The sequence below is a fragment of the Castor canadensis genome, chromosome 9 (assembly GCF_047511655.1).
Source record: "Castor canadensis chromosome 9, mCasCan1.hap1v2, whole genome shotgun sequence".
In the NCBI taxonomy this organism is placed as follows: Eukaryota; Metazoa; Chordata; class Mammalia; order Rodentia; family Castoridae; genus Castor; species Castor canadensis.
In genome coordinates this window covers 60,077,826-60,088,027 of record NC_133394.1, presented here as the reverse complement: position 1 = coordinate 60,088,027, position 10,202 = coordinate 60,077,826, and the positions used below count along the sequence as shown (strand labels likewise).

At 41.7% G+C, this 10,202-nt stretch overlaps 1 pseudogene; it reads left to right on the top strand.

Annotated features, from left to right (window-relative positions):
- The first annotated feature begins 4,988 nt into the window (after window positions 1-4,988).
- On the top strand, window positions 4,989-7,076 carry LOC141410909 (serine/threonine-protein phosphatase 4 regulatory subunit 1 pseudogene; annotated as a pseudogene).
- Window positions 7,077-10,202: the final 3,126 nt, after the last annotated feature.

Genomic DNA, 10,202 nt, shown 5'->3' with positions numbered 1-10,202 from the left:
CATTGCAGCGGCCTTAAAGAGTGAGGGTTGTGGGACCTGTGTGTACTGTTTCCTGGAAAGGTGCTTCCAAAAGGAAGCATGTATTTGTGACAGAGTCAAGAGGTCAGGGATGTGTGTCCGTAATACGGAGTCTGCCACATTCAAAAGGAGGTTTCTCTCCCGTCAAAATTGAGCTGGGCAACGTATTCCCAGGCATCCAAGAGGGATAAGCGCATTAAAGACAGCACCAGGAGATTTAAGGAGACCTGTCTCACAGGGTGCTGGGCACGAGATTTACCCGCTCAGCGATTATGTCCACTGACTTCAGGGTGGATTCGTGACCCCTGGCCTCAGATGGTCTCCGAGGTGGAACACAGCAAAAGCCATCCTCGTCCAATGCACTTAGGACCCTCGGGTTTCCGTCCAGGTGTTGAAATGTTTATGATTTTCCTCTCTGTGTTTACTGACTGCCTGATTTCTCGTCCCTGTCCCAGCCAGTCCTCCCCAGGAACTTCTGGCGAGGCTCAATCCTGGGAAATGGCCTTTGGACCTCCGGCCCTTGGAAGAGAACCACGCTGACACCAGCCTGTGCACCCAGGCAGAGGAACTTAGGATTGATCACATCCCTCACCATCAGGCTGAGTCTAATATTTAAATTTTTCTCCACTTAGGTGAAGAGAGTGCGCGTGTCAACGAGATGACCCACGTGATCGTGACCGATTCAAGGGACGCAGTGGAGACCGTATGCGCCCCCAGTCTCCTCGATTGCAGCCAGGATCCGAAGGGGTCCCTCGATGAGCCGGACCTTTCGATTACTCCGCCAGGACCTCCACCCGCAGGCAAGCACTACAACATGCCCCCCCCAAACACCCGCCTCAGATCACGCCTCTATTCCTACCAGGAAAATCATGACACAGCTACTCTGCATGCAGCAGGCATTTGTGGCCTAGGCCGAATCCCAGCCCTCTCCCAGAATCAGGCTAAGAATCAAACTCTTATGCCTTGAGAAGGCTCAAAACCGTTCTAGGGGAATCTGTTTTCTTTGTTTGAACTCCTCTAGGAAAGTAGGTGTTGTCTTCTTTGTATGCCCAGTGTCCATCACTATGTCGTTTTGTGTACACCAGTCTATCTGTCTGCATGTCACCGTAGGGTAAGGTTTCCTAATTTCACCTCTCCCCACTCTTCTCCATTGTGGCATCCCCTGGGAATCTAGGGACGGAGCAGGAAGGGATGACACGTATGCATGACTGAGACGCATTTACCACGTGGGTCTTGACTGAAGAGGTGTGGCATGGGATGTAATCTATTCTCATTCCAAAGTAAGCTTGACCTGCGAACCTTCTTTCAGTTCATACCCGGCGCCACCGGAAGCTTTCTTTCTCCCTCCATTTCACACCTCCTTTTGGAATTGAGCCTGCACGCTGCAAGGCATGTTCACCCTCCCTCCCGGACTTGTAGCTTTAATCTTGCCATTGTTTCCTCTCCCGTGCCAGGATTGCTCCCTGTGCAGTTCTCTCTCTGTCCGACCTCTGCTGTTAATTTTGAATTGTTGGCTCTTGAGGGGCGTTTCTAAGTGAACTGCTCTTGTTAAGTTGACAGTCTTCATCCCTAAGCGTTAAGTTAAAAGCATGTCTTTGATTTGTAATCACCCTGCTTTGGACTTTGGCAACGCGAACCCACATTGAATGAGGCATTTTAATGCTGTGTATCTGTGCATTTCGCGGTCTCCTCACCTCATCCTTCCGAGGCAAAAGCGTACACCGCGCCTGGTCCCAGGGACGCCCTGGCCTCTCCTGTCATTCACGTGTATCGGAAAAGGATCAGATAAGTCTCCACGTGTGGTTTACAGATTGCCCCACGTGACGTTAGCTATCCTCAACCAGGATCCTCTTGCGTCCCAGCGCGTACACCTGGTCGGAGCTTAAGAGCTTCTTAATTTTCACCCTGAGAAACATTGGGAATACCTGCCGCATTTTGACCCGTCACAGAATCAGGTCCACAGGACTGTACGCAATTGCACCTCAGTTTACATGGTGGAAAATGCAACCATTTTCCATGCTGACCGAGTGACCTCTTCAAGGTGTTGAGAAGCTGTCTGCTTTCTTCTTTCCTCACCTTTTGGATGGCTGATGGTGGAAATCCATGTAGGAAGGGCACCTTGCGTTTAGGACCTGCTTTAATGTGTGGCACGAGCCTGTGTGAGTTATTTGCAGATTTTCATTTTCGTAGTCCGCTTGCCTCCACGCCAGTTGCCTTCAGATCCGTGGGGCCTTGACACTCGGGGCAGAGGTGATAGTGAAGAAATGTGAGTTCAGGACCCTTTGCTGCTACATATATTTTAAGAAAACGTAACCCTTCTTGGTACCCCAAGGCGATTCCTTACTTACCTACTTAGCTGAAGCCCCTCACGGCAGCAAGCCAAGGGAATCTGGTTGACGGGCCGTGTGTATTTTCCCTGGAGAGATTCCAGGAGGAAGCATGTATTTGTCACAGGATCCAGAGGTCGAGGATCTGTCTCCATCGTGTGACGTGTACCACATTCAAAAGGGATTCCTTTTGCTTTGGAAGATAGGCCAGCCGCAATATTTGCAGGCACCCACGAGGGTGGAGTACATCAGTGCACGCAGCACTGTACCTGAAAAAGACCTGTCCTGGAACGTGCGCTGCGCAAGAATCATCCAGGCGATTATGTCCACTGACGGGAGGGTAGATATCAGAGGGCCCCAGATAGCGTCCAGGTGGAAGTCAGGCACAGCCGTCCTTGTCCAGTGCTCTGAGAGATCTTTGATCTCCATCCAGGCATCCAAGTATTGAAGGTAGCCTTTTCTCTGTCTTGGTGGAATCCCTGCTTTTTCCCACCTGTTCTCAGCGGGTCGTCCCCAGGTCCTTCTCCAGAGGCTCCATCTGGGGCGTGGCCTTTGGCCTTCCTGAAGCTCCGGGAGAACCATGCTGTCAGCAGCCTCTGCACACGAGGCACAGGGAGTTAGGATGGATCACACCGCTCCCCATCGGGCCGAATGTGTATTTCAATTTTCCTCCTCCTAGGTGAAGGCAGTCCACGAGCCACTCCAATGATCCACGTGGACGTGCCCGATGCACGGGACTCACCAGGGTCCGCATCCACACTCAACTTCTGCGATCCTGTCCGGGAACAAGAGGTGTCCCTTGATGAGCTGGACCAGCCAGTCGCTCTGCCAGGACCCTCACCCAAAGGTACGCCGTAGAGCATTCCTTCAAATGACCCGTCTCAGATCATACCTCCGTTCCCGTGAAGAAAATCATGACGCAGCTGTTCTGCATGCAGCGGGCACCTGGGGTGTGGGCCGAATCCCAACACTCACCCTGAATTTGGCTAAGATTCTACTCTTATGTCTGTTGAAAGCATAAATCCTTTTTTCGAGAACATTTTTCCTCTTCCTAGGCAAACAGTTGCTGCCCTTTCTGCTTTCCAAGAACACCTAAAGGCATTTTTTTTGTTTTCACCTCTTTTTCTGTGTGTCATTTTTGTGTAAGGTTTCTGAAGTTCAAGTTTCTCCTGTCATCCCCATTTTGATTTTTCACTTGCAACATCATGACAATGCCTGACTCATGCATTTAATATTGAGGTTCTTAAGTACAGCAATATGTTATTGGAATGAATCTATTCTCAGTCAATTTTGACCTTGGCCAGCTAAACTTCATTCATTCAAATTGTCCCAACTTTAATATCTGTTTGTGCTTCTCTTTCACACCTATTTCTAAAGTTGTTCCTCCCATATGTTCACCTTCAGTGGCTTTGTAGTCTTGTTTCGTTCCATTAGTTTCCCTCCATGTCAGAATTCCCCTCTTGAAATCCTTTTTGAGACATTTACCATTAACTGTAGTAGTGTTCGTCTCATTTGGAATTTCTAATTAAATTATTGTTGTTATGGTTGATAGTCTAGAAACATAAGTGTTAAACTTATATGAACATTTAATTTTTAGTAACCCTCATTTGAACCTTGAGTACTGGGTACTGACATTTTTCCAGAGACTTTTAGAGTGGGATTCTCTAAATTTTGTTTTATCCTCATTTCATCTTTCTGTGGTAAAAACATACTTTATTGACAACATTGACTCTTACATCAAATAACATACATCACAAAAGCCCTAAGTCTCTAGTTGTAATTTAGAAATTAGTTATCTGTCTTCATTCACACCCCTCATTGCATCATGTTCATACACTTTTCAAGTGGAAGAGCATATCTTTGAGTTAGGTCCAGATTTTCTTTTCAAATTCTGCTTTCTTGCCTTCAGATTAGTATTTCCTTTTTCAGCGAACTGGTGATATTGAAGAAATGTGATCAGAAGTTCGCTTATTGTTATATGTAATTTTTTAAAATATTCTCCTAGGGAAAGATCTACCATTCTTGGCCTAAAGATTTATTGTGAAATATCTCATGGCATATACCTGGAAGTATTATATTTATGGACATGTGTACTATTTTCTTTAAAAAAACAAATTTTTCTCACTGTATGTAGAAATAAAGATGTTTCTAAGAGAGATCCAGCCTTGCACATTTATACAGTTTTTTTAACCTCAATTAGACATCAGTATGGTGTTATGTATGGGGTTTCTGCCTGCCCAAGCAGTGGAGTTTTCCTGTGTCTTATCCTTCATTGGTGACTAGCCTTTCTTCTTTTCCAGATTCAGACCTCCTGTTTCTCCAGAAAGACATGCATGAGAATGTGGAGGAACGTGACATGATTGATGACAGTGCAGCATCTGATGTGTTTATTTTATCCCATGAGTTCATCTCAGAAGATGAAACGTTGGCACTCCGGGAAGACCTGCCAGAAACTGTGGATGACCTTGGCACGGATGCTGACATCTCAGTGTCTGATGTATTTTTTTTTAGCACCAGAGTTTATCTCAGAAAATGAATTGTGGATACCACTGGGGAGACTTGACAAGTATGCTGCAAGTAAGGACATATTTCAGAGAGAAATGGCTGCCAGGATTTTGTTGGATACATTGAGTGCGGTCTCTACCAATGAAAGTGCTTGTATTTCTGTTTTGGAAAGAATTAGTAGTTTAGCTGAGGATCCAGAACCAATTGTGAGAACAGAGCTAATGGAACAGGTGCCTCACATTGCATTATATTTTCAAGAAAACTGGCCTTCCTTATCCTATGCTTTTACTACCTATTGTGACTAGATATCTCACAGATGAGAATCATGAGGTGTGGAAAATAAGTCAAGAATCTTTGCTGGCTCTGCTGAAGCAGAAACTGATTGACCCATTTTACTTTGAGACACAAGTATTCCCTGTGCTCCTAGAGCTGACTGCCCCAGACAGGGCTGAATATATAAAAGCAAGAACTTTGGCTACAATGTGCAAGATGTCTCCTATGGTTGGCAAGGATATTACAGAATGCCTCATCCTCCCTAGGTTTTGTGATATGTGCTATGATTGGAGAAAGCTTCATGTTCGAAAGATCTGTGCTGACTATTTTAGTGATATTTGCAGTGTAGTGGGTCAGCAAGTTACTGAGGAAATGTTGATTCCATGTTTCATTCAGTTATGTTCCGATAAGGTATGGAGAATCAGAAAGGCTTGTGTTGAGTGTTTTGTGAAAGTTTCATGTGCAACCAGTCTTGAAATCCGATGGTCCAAACTATCAGCCCTATTTATCAACTTGATCAGTGATCGCTCATGGTCAGTTTGCCAAACAGCATTTAAGTCTCTGGGACCTTTCACATCTACTTTTGCCAATCCATCTTGTTCAGGTCACCATTTTAAAGCAGAAATCAAAAGTTCAGAAGACATGCTAGAAGATAAAAATAGGATCAGAGATCAAGAAGTCTCTGAGGAGGTAAGGAGGGCTGAAGTGCAAGATGTTGTACACCAGGCTTTATTAGATCAGTACTTAACAATGACTGATCCCTATCTCATAGAAACCATTGATACCAAAATTGTTCAGCATTGTGCATACAGTTTCCCAGGTGTTGCTATGACTCTTGGCCAGAAATATTGGCACTGCCTCAAAGAGTTGTATGAGTCTCTGGCATCAGATGAAGATTGGGAGGTTCGAAGAACTTTGGCATTCTCCATCCATGAACTTGCACTTATCCTTGGTGAGCAATTGACAGCTGCAGACCTGGTTCCAATTTTTAATGGATTTTTAAAAGACATTGATCAAGTCAGGTTAGGTGTTCTTTTACATTTACATGATTTTCTGAAGAGTCTTCCTACTGACAAAAGAAGAGAATATCTTTATCGACTTCAGGAGTTTTTAGTGACAGATAACAATATAAATTGGAGAATTCGAAATGAACTGTCTCAGCAACTGATTTTACTTCTAGAATTATATAGTCCCAGAGATGTTTATGACTATTTACGTCCCATTGCCATGAATCTCTGTACAAAGTGTCTTCTGTTCGTTGGGTTTCCTACAAGCTGGTCAGCAAGATGCTGAAGAAGTTGCACATGGAGACACCCGAGACCTTTGGAGTAAGTCTCATCAATGAGCTGGTGGAGGATTTTTGCAAGTGCACCAAGTGGTCTGGTTGGCAATCCTTTGTCTACATCTGTGACATTATCATTGAAAATGATTGCCTCCCAATGGACAGTTTTGCTATCCATCTAATGCCACAACTGCTGACCTTGGTGAATGACAGTGGTCCAAATGTTAGAATGGCACTTGCAAAAACATTAACACAAACTCTCCTAGAAAAAGAATGTTTCTTAGCCTCTACCCGCTATCAAGATGCTGTAGAGCTTACCGTCATGATACTTCAGTTGGACCAAGACCACAATGTCAAGTATTTTGCAAGCAAACATCCTGCCAGTACCAAAATCGCTGAAGATGCCATGAGCGTACCTTCCTTGACCTACTAGAACCTCAATGTCCTTCATTTTCCATGACAAAGCCAAGTTTCAACCTCCCCTTAAGTGTCTGGGACAACTATGGGTGGGAAGTAGAGACCTTTTACTAACTCCTTGCAGGTGCCAGTTGCCTACACCCAGTACAATTTTAAGAGTCAAGAGAAACTGCAAGAGTCTTTATTCATGTTGTTAGACTTGTCATGGTACAAATTTTCCTATCTAAGTACAATTTATTAATAAAACAATTGGAGAGATGGATTATTTTCTAGATGTTTATTAATGTAATTTGTGAGTAAATACAATTTGTGATCTGTGTTGATTTAGTATAAATGGAGAAAGTAGATAAAAATATTTCTTTTAAAAAATAGAATTCAACATTATTACCATGCCTCCAAGAGTGATACTAGAAATAAAAAGGCTTTGAAAAACACATATCTTAGGAAAAGCTTTACATATCAATTACCCAGTATTTAAAAAGTAGAAAATCTCAACTAATGCCAGTTTGCATATATAAAATCCAAGCAGAAACTAAAAGGTCCTGAATAGTCTCAGGTGGGAATATAGCAAAAGTCATCATTTTAAGAATCATACAAATGCACTAACAGAGCTATGCAAGCAAAGCAATACATTTAGTTTATTTCTTGTTATTTTTTAAGCCCCTGTGCTTGTACACCTGTTTTCTGCAAAACCTCCCCAGTGAATGCTCATGATGTTCACTCAAGTACATGGTGTTTTCTGATCTAGAAGCTCCAGAACAACCATAGTCACACCAGTGTGTGCACACAGTCATACTAAATTATGACTTCTCACCTTAGTGAGCATTAGCCTGAATTTATACTTAAATTTTTCTTTCCACATAGGGGGGATGATAATCCCAAAAGAAATGAAATGAGCCACCTTGGATACACTGTGTTCCTGTCAGAGGAAGCAGGGAAGATCACATCTTCCCCCACCCTCCAAGAGCCCATCCAGGAGGCTCAAGTGTCCCCTGACAAGCAAGACCTATTCATCATGAAGCCAGGACATTTAGTCAAAGGGAAACAGTAACAGTGTATCCTGTCCCCAACTCTTGAGTTCCTTCACTAAATTTACACCTGTATTTCTGACAAGAAACTCATGACAGAGCTAGTCTCCATGCTGTCAGAGAGGCTAAAGGCAAGATCTCAATATTCATCCAGAATCAGGTTTAGAGTAAACTCTAAAATCAGAAAAAGACCTGACTTCCTTGTAGGAGGACATTTTTTCATTCCTCCAAGGAGGTAGTTGCTTTCTTCTATGTATGCCCAGAGCACTGTAGACATATACTTATATATGAACACATCTCTGTTTATCATTACAATGAGGTTTCTTAAGGTCTGGGATTCCATGTCTTTCCCATCACCACCATTTGTTTTTCATTGTGCTCGGTGTGTGTGTGTCTATATTGTGGCATTTACAAAAGTTCTTACAATGCATCAAATACATCATATTTGGATTCACTTCTTTTTCATCAGTTCTTTCTCTGTCCCATGGTAAGCTTACTTTCTATGTCTGCTTCAGACCTAGGTCTTGACTAGACCTGGAGTGAAATATTCACAGTTGGAGTCTTTAATCTTCCTTCTTGCCTTTTTCTCTTCTGCCATTCTAGAATTTTCCCACTGATATTTCTTTCTATAATATGTGTGCCATTACCTTTGGATATAATTTGGCTCAAAGACTTTCTTATTTTGTTATTACTGGCAGTAATAATAAAATTTATATTCTGTGTAACAAAGTTTATATTTTTTATATTTGATTATTCATATCCTTATTCAAGTGGGAGGAAATTGCTATGTGAATATATTTAGGACTATTTAAGACTAGAGGGTTTCTCCAGTTATCTTGCATAAACAACCTATACTTTTTTAGTCACTGAGACAATATAAACTCTTACATCAAATAACTTACATAAGGAAAACAAAACGCTGCTAATTCTAAAAGTATTTTTGAGAAAGAAATGCACTGTTTACTTGGGTTTCAGTCTTTCCTCATAGAATAGTTGCATATGTAGTTTTTTATCAAGCATTTTTAAGATACTTTTTCTTGTTTTTTCCTCTTTGTGGGTGGGGAACTGGGTTTGAGCCAAGGCCAGTGCTGCTACTTGGATGCTCTACAGCTTGAGCCACACACCAACTTTTTTCCTTTATTTCTCAAATAGGGTCTCTTGTTTTGCTCTGAGGTCAGACTCAGTCCATGATCCTTCACATCCTTCCCCTTAGCTGGGATCTCAGGTGCACATCAGCCCACCCTGCATTTTGTTTTTGAGACTGCCCTCAAACCATGATCATCCTAATGTCCACCTCTCAAGTGGTGGGATAACAGGCATGAAACAGCATATCCGAAAATGTTTCTCATATCAAAGTAAATAAATGGATGGGTTTTCATAATTTTACAAATAAAAATCAGAGAAACCCAATGTAATACAACATTTCAACTTCTGTATTTGCATGAATAGTCCTCAAACACTTGCATATATTGACATAGAGAAACATCCCTGAGGATTTAAGAGGGTGTATCCTTCATTCTCACCATTTTCTTATTGTGGTGTGAATGCCAGACAGAAAGCTGGCATTGCTATAGGACTGCATACCTTCTGGAGGCTGCTAACTCAAATGAAGGATGAGATAGAGCTTATTTTGTGGGGAGAATACTGATGTCTAGTCTGTTACATCTGAGTAAGGGATAAGCCTGTTTTTATCAAGAGTGCTATGAACTATGCCTTGTGCTGTGGAGTGCATTTATTCAATGAGGTATAAGTAGCAGAGCTTATGTTAAACTAATGAAATAAGCTCAAAATGTTTTGGTTAACTTGTCCAACAAAGTATCAGAGCCTGGAACCCACACTGACATCCCTTATCCCACCTCACAAGCATTATATGTATATATATATATATATATATATATATATATATATATATATATATATATATATATATATATATATATATATGTTAACAAACAAAATATGCCTATAAGAAGAAAAATGTGAAATGGAATTGATAGCTCTTTGAAGTAATACTTCTTGTTAACATCAAATTTATTATAATTTTTCTACTTATTTTATAATTATGTCAAAATTATATACATATATAATGCTATATGTTCATTACACTTAGTTATAATTAATTATAATTACCCTTGCTAATTCTAATGTAACAGAAATGTGCACATAGAGTTGAAACCAGATTTTGGACAGTCATAGAACAATGAAATATTCATGCTTAGAAAAGTGAAGAATATCTCTTCTATGAGCATAAAAATAGCCTCAAGGATTTTGGTAAAATGGAGATTTGGCACAGTGGAGATTCAAGTCCTCTCAGAAGGTGTGTAGCTAGAGCTTCAGTAAGACAGTGCTGCC